We start from the raw sequence: 13,340 nt of genomic DNA, 5'->3' as shown, positions 1-13,340 counted from the left end.
AGGGTGAGTGAGGGTGGGTGAGGGGTTGAGGGTGAGTGAGGGTGGGTGAGGGTGAGTGAGGGTGAGTAAGGGTGAGTAAGGGTGAGTGAGGGTGAGTGAGGGTGAGTGAGGGTGAGTGAGGGTGAGTGAGGGTGGGTGAGGGTGAGGGTGAGGGGTTGAGGGTGAGTGAGGGTGAGGGATTGAGGGTGAGGGATTGAGGGTGAGGGATTGAGGGTGAGGGGTTGAGGGTGAGTGAGGGTGAGGGTGAGTGAGGGTGAGTGAGGGTGAGGGGTTGAGGGTGAATGAGGGTGAGTGAGGATGAGGTGTTGAGGGTGGGTGAGGGTGAGTGAGGGTGAGGGTGAGGGTGAGTGTGAGTGAGGGTGAGTGAGGGTGAATCCAATGGGAACACTTTGTTAAACATAATGTAACTGTTAGCTGAGGCCGGGAGACACAATTATTCGATATTCGTACACATATAAACACGACCTACTATATTAAAAATGTGTTTTATGGTTTGCAGTCCACGTCAAAGCTTCTCGGACTGCAATTGTGGTATTTTTCAGAAGTGGAGGCAGCCCCGCTCCACAGCTAGATATTTGATGCGTTCACGCACAGTGCGTGGCCGTGGCTGATTTTTACGGCGGCACAGAGTTATGAAATGAGCGAGGAGGGGTGTTCACAACATAGATATGGTTCATTCCTTTGTGATCGAAGCAGGGCCCTCCTACGCATCCGTGTTGGACTTCGAGAAGTAACATCCCTCCTACACACGGCGATGAAAAGAGCCCGGATTCCTGCGTGCCAAAAATGTGACCCCGAATGGTCCCGGGAAACGAAAAGCACCCGAGTCTAATGCGCCTGAAAGCCTGTAACATGCACACTAATTCCAGCCTGTTTTATCCGTCTGAATCTAGGAATATTAACATTTCCTCTTTTACAGAAGCTCCAGATGAGCTGTTTATGTTTCGTTCTGATCATACAACAATAAATTACATTTGTTTCTAAATATTATGTTTTTTGTATGGAGACCAGCGCAAATAGTACGTGTTGTTGTCAACATATTGGAACTTAACCGCCTATTACTGCATTTTATATAAGTTGTTTCTTCTACAACCCTGACTTTTTTAGGTGCGCGTCACTTCTCTTCGTTGGACAATATGTACAAGGACATGCACAGACCATTGATTCCTATGTACTAGACATTGGGTTCAAATGTTGCGGGTTGTGCCCCAGTTTTTTGTATTTATCAATGAGAAAGGAGGCATTAAAATTGTGTAGTGTGCACGGCGCTTGGAAATGTGAAAGGCATTGGCAGCAACACAACCATTGTTTACAAAACATACTTAAAATACGCGAGCGCACGCGCGTAGCATGCATTGGAAATACAGGGTACGCAAACACGCTCTGAGGTAGGCACACCAAGACAACAACACACGAACGCTAACTGGACACGGGCGCACCCCACCAACACTTGAACTGCACAGAAGCGCAGGCACGCTAACGGACACATAATCGGAAATAAAGACACCAGCGCTCTTCACACAAACACACACTCACACTAACATCACACACGTCAGCATCTCACGACACGGCAGTCACGCAGTCCTACACCACAGAACAGCGCGCACACTCCACACAACCAAACACAAACTCACTAACACAAAAAAAACTACATGTGCACATACAAAAAAAATAAAACGTGGTAAGCCACACGAAGACGAAAAAGGGAGCGAAAACTAGACAAAGAACTGTAGGAGGGCGTATGAAGGAGGCCCCGCACAGATCCCGGGTTTCTTGCCCTCCTCAGCTGGTAAGGACACAAGAGGCCGAGGGTTGACATGTATTCTTCACTCTTTAAGTGGTGTAATCTCTTTTAAAGTGTATCCTATCCCCGGAAGAGAAAGGGTAGGAGAGGGATGGGAGAAGACACCAGAAAAGGGGAGGGGAGGGGTGGGGAGTAGGAGAAATACTGAGAGACCACAGATGCAACCGTTTCTGGTACATTCTATTCCTCTCTCACCCAGAAAAATAATGCAGCTATTCTACAATCGCAGACGTCTGGGCAGAAAGGAGAAATTGCTCAGTGTTCAGTAAAGATAAGTACATTGCATCAGGGAGCACTGTGTGTTGTTAGGAGGGCATTGCTGTGGGGAGGGGGGAGGAGAAATGCGACATGGCGGGGAGGGGGCGGAGCGGGTGATAGACTCTGAGGTCCCTACGATCCTCCAGTCTGATTTCAACCTCGTATCCCAGTTTGTCTATACTGAAGATTTGCTTTCAGTGTTCAGAGCAGTGGGTCCTCGTGTAGCAGTGAATCTCCTGCTGATGGTCTTCTCTCCAGCCCGAAGCATGGTGGGACAGTCCCTAGGACCAGACTCAATCATCTGGGGCGCTAAAACACCTTATAGTTCGTTTTGATGTATATTTGCACATTAGTTGCTTTGGTTTTGATTCTGCACGTGCCTTCAGGCCTCTTTAAACCAGGGCCCAATGACAAGAGAAACGTAGCTTATAATGTTGCATTACATTTTGCTCATCATAAGGTGTAAAGAGTTCATTACAATCCTTAATGCGCACGTGTGAGTAAGCATTCTGCAGTGACATAATGCATCTCATTTTAGGTGAGATAATGAGAAGAAAGTTTATTTGATGAGGTCTTTGTCAAAAAAAGGACACAAACTGAAATGGGAGGTATTAAGAATGAAAAAGAAAATAAACCCTGGATCTCAAACTGGGAGGACGTCTCAAATTGTCCGGGTGACATACAGAAGACGGTCCACTCTTGCAAATAGTTGCTAGACCTTTCCTTAGGAGTTCAGATTTTTACTAATCCTGTAGGCTCATACCTATACTCCGATTGCAAAACGCTCCATTTAAAGATGGCTTGGTGTACAGGCTGCTTTATATCACCGAAAATTCTCTGCTGGTTTTCACAATAAAAGGAAACAGCTGATAACGTCCAACCCCAGAGAAAATAATCAGAGTTTTCAAAGGGAGGGCTGCATGGGATCGTGGGCTGCCGTGTTGGGCCGGCTGCAGCAGAAGCAGACCCCAAACAAGCCGTGCCCCCCCTCCTATTTATACCGTCGGTAATAGGAACCATGCTCACCGCCGGCTTCTAATAGGAAAACTAATACGGTAATAATATGACGGGAAATTGAAATTCGGAGAACATTTCCTGCCGCCGTAGCTTCATTGTAGGGCCACACATCCATTTTTTCTTGAAAGACTGAAAGTCGGAGGCTTGTGAAGCGGTGATAAGGCTGCGCGCACGTGCATCGGGGTGATCTGGGCTGTGTGAATTTCATAGATAGGCCTGAATACGGGAATGTATTACTTACTTTCAGCTCTGTTTGCCAACATGCCCCTGTGTTTGGTTGTGAGCGCAAAATTACTTTCCTTTCCATGTGCGAGCTGCGGCCCCTAGAAAACTGGGAAATACAGATTCTATTGCTCATGGACACGGGCATATACCAACCAGAGAGATGTGCAAACTGCATCACCGGGAAGGGTATCTACGAGCCCCACAAGGACCAGTGCCACTTTCCTGGCCTAACAGTGTTTGACAGGTAGCCACAAAAGACCATATTTAAAATACTTACTGGTCAAGCTCCGAGTTGCCTTTTCCTAAAAATGAAGTCTACATACGTGCTTGATCACCACAATTTGTTGTGCTGTTGATTCATTAACTGTAAAAAACCACAAAAAAAAGGAAGAAACAACTATTTTTTGGGGTTTTATTAAAACGTATACTTTTAGAGACCTTTTTTGACAGTGGAAGTTGGCCCGACAGGGAATCCGAAGATTTTAATGACGGGGAGGGGGCGGAGCGGGGGAGAGGGTGTTAAGCAGCAGGGTACAGACGGCTGAGGGAACAGACGGCAAACAGACGGCGGGCAGGGGAGGGGGCGGAGCGGGGAGGGGGTGTGAAAGCAGCAGGGGCCTGGAGTGCGGCTGAGGGAACTGATGTGCACGCACTTTTAAGCTCAATGCGCATGCGCATTGAGCTTAAAAGTCACGGGCACTGCAAGGAATCGCCACGATTCCTTGCAAGTTGGATAAAGAGTGGATAAGCCCCCATAGTCTTGCTTGCTCGATGCGCATGCGCATCGACAGGCGAGACCTAAAAATGGCGTTTAAACTTCTAATAAGCTCATGCCAACTTAACACAGTGTAAATGCAAGGCTCATCCCCATGACAAAAGCACTCTTGCCTCTATCCCTAAGAGTCTTGGTAGGGAAAGTATGTCAGATCTTGCCGTCTTTGGCCTCATGCTTCAGAAAGAGGCAATAAAGACAATGCTTATGCTGGTCATCAACATGGACCCTTTTCTTATCATAGGTCCTGCAGGATTTGAACAGGGCTTTCCTGTCAGGCATCTTTCTGGAAAATTGAAGAGAAAAACTGAGTGGCACTCAGGGAGACTCCCTTCCACACGACGTGGGGTGAAAATCTGAGGAGAACTGCCTCTGCTGAGAGTGTTCTAGTGAATGCTGGTAGCTGATTGGTTGGAGCTGACTTTTGGTTATTTTTACTATTAGGATGTAAATAGGCTACTAAGATTTAGGTCTCAGGCTTTTTTCTTTTTGATCTACTATTTATTTATGGCACTACTTTTGTATTTTACCGTGGGACTCCCGCCTCGGCGATGGGGAATGATTCAGGCATGTGAATCTATGAAAGATACCCCAATACTGAATAACATAGTGCATGTAGCGTCCTTTCTAGCCAAAAAAAATTTTCTTGTTTAGTAAGATTTTACCGTAAAACAAGCTTGTGTCAATAAGATGTCTCTATGGAATGGAGCCAGCACGTAGTGTCTGCAGAGTTCAATTCAGTAACATAATAGCCCTAAGCTGCAACTGCCCATGTTATATAGAAGGAATGTCACTCTGTATGATGTCAATAGCAGAAGATACAATGTTGCTCAAGGATATATGCTACGGGATAGTGTAGTCATACCATTGTCAACTACTGCAACAGCCTTTCTAAATTTGCCCTGTAAATTCTGCGTAATCTCTCAGCATCCTCCTGCTGTGAAACCTCCCACACTTCATTGCATATTGCATACAGGAAGCACTTTTCACATGGTTTTCGTGGACCTAGTAAAAATTTCTGTAGTCCCATGTCATCAGAAAGAAAGGACAAGTGTTGTTTCACCTGAGACAATATTGATGTTTTTAGCCAATCTAGGCATAACTTCCCAACACTGTAAGTTGTTACCACCCTGAGTGTTGTGCCTGTACGTAAAGTGGGTCGGGCTTACCATTGGTGTCACCCAGAAAAAGTGCCTGACATCTATTAGCATCTAACAGCGACACTAACCATCCCTTCATTGGTATGTGATGAATGATATATGCCCTTGCAAAACATGGTGTCTAATGTTTCCTCTGTGTAATTTGTGAACTGTTGCCAATTCGCAAATCATGCACATATGGGAATATTCAATGATTACAAATCTTTTGTATTCGCCAGATCATCTCCTACCTCTCATATCTGTACTCCGTGATCTAGATAAAACAGCTAAGATCTTTTCCAAACTAGATTTCAGGGAAGCATATAATCTTGTACAGACATGAACAACGGATGAGTAGAAAACAGATTTCAGTACTAGCTATTGATATTTTGAGTGCCTTTTAATGCACTGTAGTCTGTGTAATGCCACTGCTGCCTTCCAGCACTTTGTGAATGGCATCTTTGAAGATGCTCTGGAAGTAGCCTTCGTAGTTTATCTCAATGACATTTTGATATAATCTTCAACATTCAAGGCATATCAAACCCATGCAAAAAATATTCAAAAGATTGAAAAAACATTCACTTGTAGTATTCAAAATCTTATTTTTTAGATTGGAAATTTTTGTCAGGGGCACTGGTATGGACCCCACATACCCTGGAGTGCCCAGCTCCAAGAAACATAAATGATATTCAGAGGTTCATCTACTTCGCTAATTTTTATCACCAGTTAATGAAATACTTTTTACCCATCATTACACCCCTTGTACACTTGACTAAGATACGGGGTACATTTAAGAGCTGTTCTGAAAAAATGCAGTTATGGGTAAAATTCAGTTATGGGTACCAAGATGGATTGTGTAACACTGGAGAACTATGAGGAAAAAGTATGAGTGATATTTCTTTATGTATGAACCACAGAGTATATAAATCTGGAGGATGTCACCAAATATTTGTATGAGCCTTGAAAAAGGCCCAGGCGTTCATAGCCAGGAAAGGGGGCAAAACATGCATTGGCTAAACCTGAAAATACATGGTATACTCCGAACACAGCTTGTATACTATATCAATGAACCAACATTGGATTTAACATTATTTGAATAAAATGGATGTAATCCATGATAAAAACCAAAGGAGAATTAAACAACTTTATGGAAAATGAAATAAGCAAACTTTGTCTAAGTCTACCTTCAAAAGGAATCCTCCAACTTTCTGCATAGGATTATTTTAGATATGGAATTTTTGGGTGGGTACACTTTACATGCACAAAATGGTGACATTTTAAGACGTGCAGTTGGGTCCAACCTCAGGAGTGCACTACCCCCATAGAAAGGGTATTACCTAATGGGAAAGAAGTGTCGGGGCATTCTTCTCACTCAAATCAATAGTGAATGCATCTGGGTGAGGGCATTTCTACTCTCCTTCTTCCTGCGCTACAGCCCTCAGAGACCTGGAAAGTACAGCTCTTCTTGAAGTGTGAGCTTCAACATACTTCCCATTAGACTTGCAAAAAGGTTTAGTTAGTTGCATTTCAAGGTTTTCCTTTGAATGGGACATGCAGAAGCTGGATCTTGTTCTGCCTTGTAGCATCCACATAACGTCGGCTCGTGGATGTTATAGCCCCTGCGTCTGTTGCATCCTCAGATTGGATAGTGACCTCTGATGGTAGCAAGGGTTTCAGTTTTTATCACAGCATGGTCTTTAGATTCAGAATTTGTAAACTCCTGCAATAGCTGTTTCCATACGTGCTAAAGGGCTGAGGTACTCAGATAGGGGATAGTGTCAACAGTCATTTACAGTTGACTCAGTATCAGGGGGCAAATCATACTTGAACTACAGCCTTGTATCATCTGGAACCTAATTTCTTGGGCTGGGCCATTAGAGTGCACGTGGTCGTCAGTTATCTTAAGTGTGTGTAGTAGCAGTTCTAGGATGTACCTTCTTTCTCCCTTACATGACTGAAAATGAACTGCAGGAAGTCTGGGTACATCTGTATTTATGGGCATAGCTTGGTCAGTAAGATTGTGGGGTGTGAGTTTCAGATATTCCAACAATCACATTGGAATATCATGTTAAAATACTTTTTTCGACAAACAGGGCATGAAGGGGCTTAACGGTCAGTGGAAAGGAAGAAGAGTGCAGATTGTTAGGGGGTGCCAAGTGAGAGGAAACACAATATTTTGAAAAAATAACCAACATTTCTGAAGACCTTCAAAACAGAAAGAGGGAAAGATTGTGTTTTTGCCTGTGTGTGTATGAAAAAATTCCAGGTTAAATGAAAGACACCTCACCCTACACAAATGGAAATACCCGAGCCAAACTATTTACTAGGAAATGCATTTATTAGGGTAGTGTAACATCCCAAATGCACCCCCTGAAGCTAGGCCCCTGACTGTGAGTTAATGCGGGCCAAAGAACTGCCGCTGGGCCATAGTAATCATCTCCGATGGCTATACACGGCACGTTCTTTTCTTCTCCCAATTAATGAAGGGCAAGGAACCTTTTCACAGTGTTGTTAGCTTCCTTTGTGGCCACAAAGTAACAAAACTACAATAGCTGGGACAATGAGTTTTCTGAGCAGTGGCAGTAAATTGGTTGTGTGTAGCTACCCTGTTGGCTAGTTGCCCTGGATTTATGGTACCAGGGCAACAGGACCAGAGCAAAAAGCTTGACAGCTGCTCTTCTGGTCATTGTTTCCCATAATCAATGTAGTACTGAAGAACAAGTTATTTACCTTTGGTAATGTCTTTTTTTTGGTAGAGCCAACTACAGATTTCTCAGCTTGTGCATTTCTGCAGGTGCTAGACTGGATCCGGAAAATTTTGAAGCAATACCGTCGGGTGCGAACAGGTGGCGTTAAGCAGCTGTGCATCTGGTCAGTACAGATCAGACCATAACATCAGGGCCTCTATATATGTGTCACCACTGTGTGCTGACGTCAGTTTCTTTATGATCTCCATCTGCACCTACGAACACAGCCAATGAAATAAAAAATTGGGATCTTGTTAATGGACAATATGATTCCATTTCACAGAACAGGGAGGAGGTTGAATCGGCAAGGAATCTACAGTTAGATAGAGTCTCTAACAGAAAAGGTGTTAAGAAAGAAAGTAACTTGCTCTTCTGATAGAGATTCCTAACTGTAGATTCCTCAACTTGTGAAAATAATTCCAATGGTGCTGGTATGTGTTAGACCAGTAAATCCTGCAGGACAGATTTGTCGAAGTGCCCATCCGCCAGACCTGGCTATTGAGGAATTAGTGCTTCCTGAATGTGTGGAGGGATGCCCACGTTGCCGCCTGGCAGATGTCCAATAGCCGAATACCACACACCATTTTTCCATGCGCCATTATACCATGCTCCAGGATACCATGCTCCAGTACAGTGGCAGCACCTTTGTTCTGGTTGATTGAGCATGCAAGTCTTCTAGGGGCTGCTACTTGGCTAGTCCATAACAAATCTTTATGCAGAACACAATTCATCTGGAGTTGCTTCTCTTTTACACTGCTTTTCCTTTCTTAGTCCCAAAAAAACAACAAAAAGTTGGCCATCATGTCAGTTATCTCTGGTTTGGTCCACGTAGAAGCAAAGCATCCTCTTACAGCCAAATTGATTACATTGTTCTTCCTCCTTGGATGAAGGAGGTGGTGCATAGAAAGCCAGGGATTGTCCTATGTGCAAGGGCATGACTACCTTGGACAGGAATCCTCCCTTTTTGTCTGGAGTACCAGTTTATCCAGAAAGAAGTACATGTATTGTGGCACTACAGACAATGCCTGGAGTTCACTCACTCGCCAAGCCAATGCTATGGGAATATGGAATGCCGGTACGATGGGAAGAAGGACAACTGTGCATTGGTTCAGAGGGAATGCACATCAAGTAAATCAGTACTATATTAAGGTCCCACTGAGGCATCACAATGATTTAGGTAGGAACATGTGACTCAGCCCCTTCAAGATATGCATCGCAACAGGTGATTTGAAGATGGATGGCTGATCGGGTAAAGGTAAGACGGCCGAAAGGTAACCTTTTTATTTTTTTAAGTGTTTTTATTAAGGTCTTAAACAGTGATAAGTACAGCATTATGGCATGAACCAGCTTGTAGTCAAGTAATAAAAGTGACATACAGTGCATCCAAAACTCACCAACATTCACTCCACCGTTCCCTAGCCCTGTCAGTGGTTACACCTCTATCCAGCACCAGGGCAGCTTTCTAGTGCATCAGCAATGCCTGCACCCAACTAACCCCATTCATTGCCTCACCACAGCATTTTCCTTATCTGAGAAGGATGGCCAGACATGCATAGTGTAAACACTACCATGATCCCAGCTGTAACAGCTCATGGGCCTGGGCAAATGAGAGAAATCTGTTAATTAAATAAAATTCTCCCACTCTCTTGCACCTCCTTCCCCTCAATTTCACGTCTTATCACGACACAGAGCAGCAAATGGTTTCAGCACCCAAAGAGGCAGATCATCAGCAAATGGGGCCCTTCAAAGTACCTGGCTCACCACTCTACGCCATACCACCGCCGTTAAGCGCAGAACTTGCCTCGAGCCACATCTACACCTCAGCGAAAAAATAGCTCTGCACTATGATTCTCAGATGGGCTGAAAAAAGCAACATATAACTAAGGCGAGGCCCCCAGCACCTGATGCGCCCACTCCACAGCGAACAGTTTAGTCAGCCCCTCGTGCCGCAACACATCTCAGATCGAAGTCTCTAGCATCACACCCCTTCCCCTGCTCTGGGTAGCCTAGGAATCGTAAATTGTCATGGCACAAGAAGATCGCTGCATCCTCCATTCTGTCTTCTAATACCTGTATAGCCATGGTTGGTTTTGACAGCTGAGTTGTTATGATTGTTATCCCCTTCTGGAGGTCCTTGACAGATCCTTCCACTGTATGCAACCATTACACCACGCTCCACGGATCAGTCCTTAGCAGGTTCACATCAATCGAGGCAGCCTCTCTGTTTCCCTCCAGGGCCATGCGTGGGTTGCGGATGGAATACAGCAGGTCTGCTCTGGTGGATTCCCTAGTCAGCTCCTCTGCATCCTGCACATGTTGAGAATCTGTCTGTCTGATGGACCCCGGTGGGCTTGTAGTTGCGTATTGTGTGTATGGTGTATCGAGCAATAGTGTTAAATTCTGTATTTACTTTCTTTGTAGCTCAATTTCTACAGACCTTTTAGTTCGCTCCTCTAGTGCTTGTGCTCTGTGGATGATGGTGTGGCTTATGAAGACACTTCCAAGCCCCACCATCACTGAATACTGTCATGACAGAAGAATGCATGCAGTACAGTTCTAGGAGGTTTTAGCAGGTCCTGAGTGATAGCTGGTGTGTTCCTTCGTGGTTTACTGTAAAAGACCTAGCAGGTGCAATTGATTGCAACTTGGTATTCTGCTTCACACTGACAACTTCCTCTTAGGTTTTAAGATGCCTCTGTGTATTATCCATAGAGCTCCCGGTTTTAAGGTATTTATTTTTTCTATATTTCGATCTTTATTTATCTGTATTAATTCTTTGCTAATTTTTTCTGTATTTATCCAGTTTTATTTTCTGTTTTCGGTATAAATGAAGCTGTAATGGGTATTTTTCCACATTTATTTGATTGATAAATGCATATTCGCATTTGAATGTCCAAAAGGTTTCAGCAGTATACAGTGTAATAGTGTTATCTGAAAACACTTGAATTACAGAATAGCATAAATAACTGTAGATCTACGCTTAATTATGAAATCCATTGCCCTTTTTCATCTCCCCTACCCATCAATCTCAAAACATCCAAAGAAGAACTATTTTCCATATTTTTCTGTACTTAAAAATTAATACAGACAGGGAAATGCAAAGTTCTCTGTCTGTATTCATCTGTAAAAACTGAAAACTGGGAGCCCTAATTATGCACAAGGAATAGTACCACAGTGTTAGGTGTAGGCCCACGTCGACTTATAGGGATTGGACCAGGTAAGCAGGAGGTGACCTCCCTATACAGTCTGTCTCACTTATTTGGATCAGTCACTAAGATCCGGCGCTCTATGGTGCCTGAGGTAGAGGTGTTCTGCCTCGCGGATCCAGGAGGCAGCGGTGCCCCAGGAGGGGTACATTCATGGGAGCTAGAACATCCCAGGGAGAAATACAGCTCCCTCCCATGAGGTTAGGTCTGGAGCTGTGCCTCCGTAGAGCTGCAGACACTTTAAACATGCTTATTTCAAAGTGGAATACTCTGCTAAAACAGTTTCCATTGATTTCAGGCTGAAAATGAATGATTGTGAGTAAAATAAAGTGCCACAAAAATGCTGCTAAATTTCCATATTTGTGCCGCTAAATTTCCATATTTATGCCGCTAAATTTGCGAATCCATGCCACTATATCCAGAGTAGGGCACAGTGTGACTTAGGCAGGCGTGACAAGGGAGAGCCTCTCCGTGTGAACTGAGAGCTGATTTCTTAAGCTCTTCTATGGCTGTAGCTTTCTGATCCTGACTCTTTAACTTTGCTCCTCATACCTTTGCGAGGTTGCCCCAGCTTTCCCTTTCAACAGAAGGATTAGCTCTTCAGACTATTATCACGCTGTGCTATAGATACCTTAGGTTCATATGTTATTCTGTAATTGCATTGATCTTGTTACAATGCTCTTTTGTCTCTCTTCCTATCCACTCTCTCGTGCTCATTTAAATGAGATGATATTGTGAATTACTTTCTTGTGTGATGATCTATGATTTGGTATTGTGTCACTGTATGACCATTTACATATGCTTTCAAGAAACAGATGAAGCTAAGTGATTAGTTAAAATTGAGTCTGTCATTATTGATTAATATGATTTGTATATATAATGTATACATGGTCTGTTGGATATTCCCTTTATTGTAGGTCGTCATGGTGGGGTATCCCCCGTCTAAGCAGTTTACAGTCCCTGACAACTCTCAAAAGGTTAATCGGAGGACCAGTTATAGGTATGGGCCAAATTTTAGTTTCATAAGAGAAAAGACAAGTTGGTTATTAAATTGGTTACATGTGGTGACTATGTTTACCCCACGTTTCAGCTGCACCAAAGGCATTTATTGAATTGCAGAGTTTAGTCCAAAGAATGAGGCATTGCCTAGAACATGTCAATAATCTTGTAAATGTGTGCAGGTTTACAAGTGCGAAAAAAAGAAATGTGTATGAAAATATGTTTTTGCTACCTAAGAAACGTATTTTTATTCCACACACACTTTCACCATGCCAAAAATACTTGCTGTAATCTTATAGTTGCTGCTATTGAGATACACAGCAGTAAAACTAGACGCCTGCAATAAATTCTGTTGATAAATCACACTTTGGATGTAATTATAAAAACAATAAAAAGCAATGTTCATCTCTAAGAAACTATTTTTACGTGTATTTCTACATTCTGGTGCTGTATTCTTATGTGCAATTAATCCTATTCTGGCCCATTAAGGATATAAAATAAAATGACTATACAGCAAACTTTTTAATTCTGAAATATGATGGAGATCTACAGCAGCAAATTGATATTATTGCATTTTCAAAAACGCTTAATATAAGGTTTATATGCTCGTATTTCAGTGCTTCCATGGACCTTTTAATTGGATCGATTTAAAATTTGAAAAGCAAACTTTTCTCATAACTACCCTGAAACAGGCATACGGGACGCAGCTTTATCCTTTTCAATTAGGCCAGTGAGCTGCCCACTGGCTAATATTCACCAAGTCACAGTAGAAAATATTTAAACTATATGTGAGCTAAATGGCATACCGTCTGCAGAAATTCAACTTCTGTACGAAGCGCCTCGTACACCTGATCAAGGCCACCATCTTGATATATTTCCAATTCATGTTTAAGCCTGCAACAAAATAATGTGCATGTTTAGCACTAGGACACTGCATAAACACATGCTGTTAATATTGACCATTTTAGATACATCTCATAAGACCGCATTACGAATGTGGCGGGAAAAAGCTCCTGCATACTTCTAGTGGGCTGTTATTTCCGGATCCGCAATTTCGGGGTCTGGAAAAGCCATGATAGGAGAAGGCTACGGGCAGAGCCAAGCCCCATCTCCGTCCTCCAGCATCGGCGGGGGAACAGACATTGCTATGCCCTGCTTACACATACCTTTCCT

Source organism: Lissotriton vulgaris, chromosome 5 (genome assembly GCF_964263255.1).
Source record: "Lissotriton vulgaris chromosome 5, aLisVul1.2, whole genome shotgun sequence".
Taxonomy (NCBI): Eukaryota; Metazoa; Chordata; class Amphibia; order Caudata; family Salamandridae; genus Lissotriton; species Lissotriton vulgaris.
The sequence above is the reverse complement of the archived record's forward strand: the minus strand, read 5'-3'. Positions refer to the sequence as shown.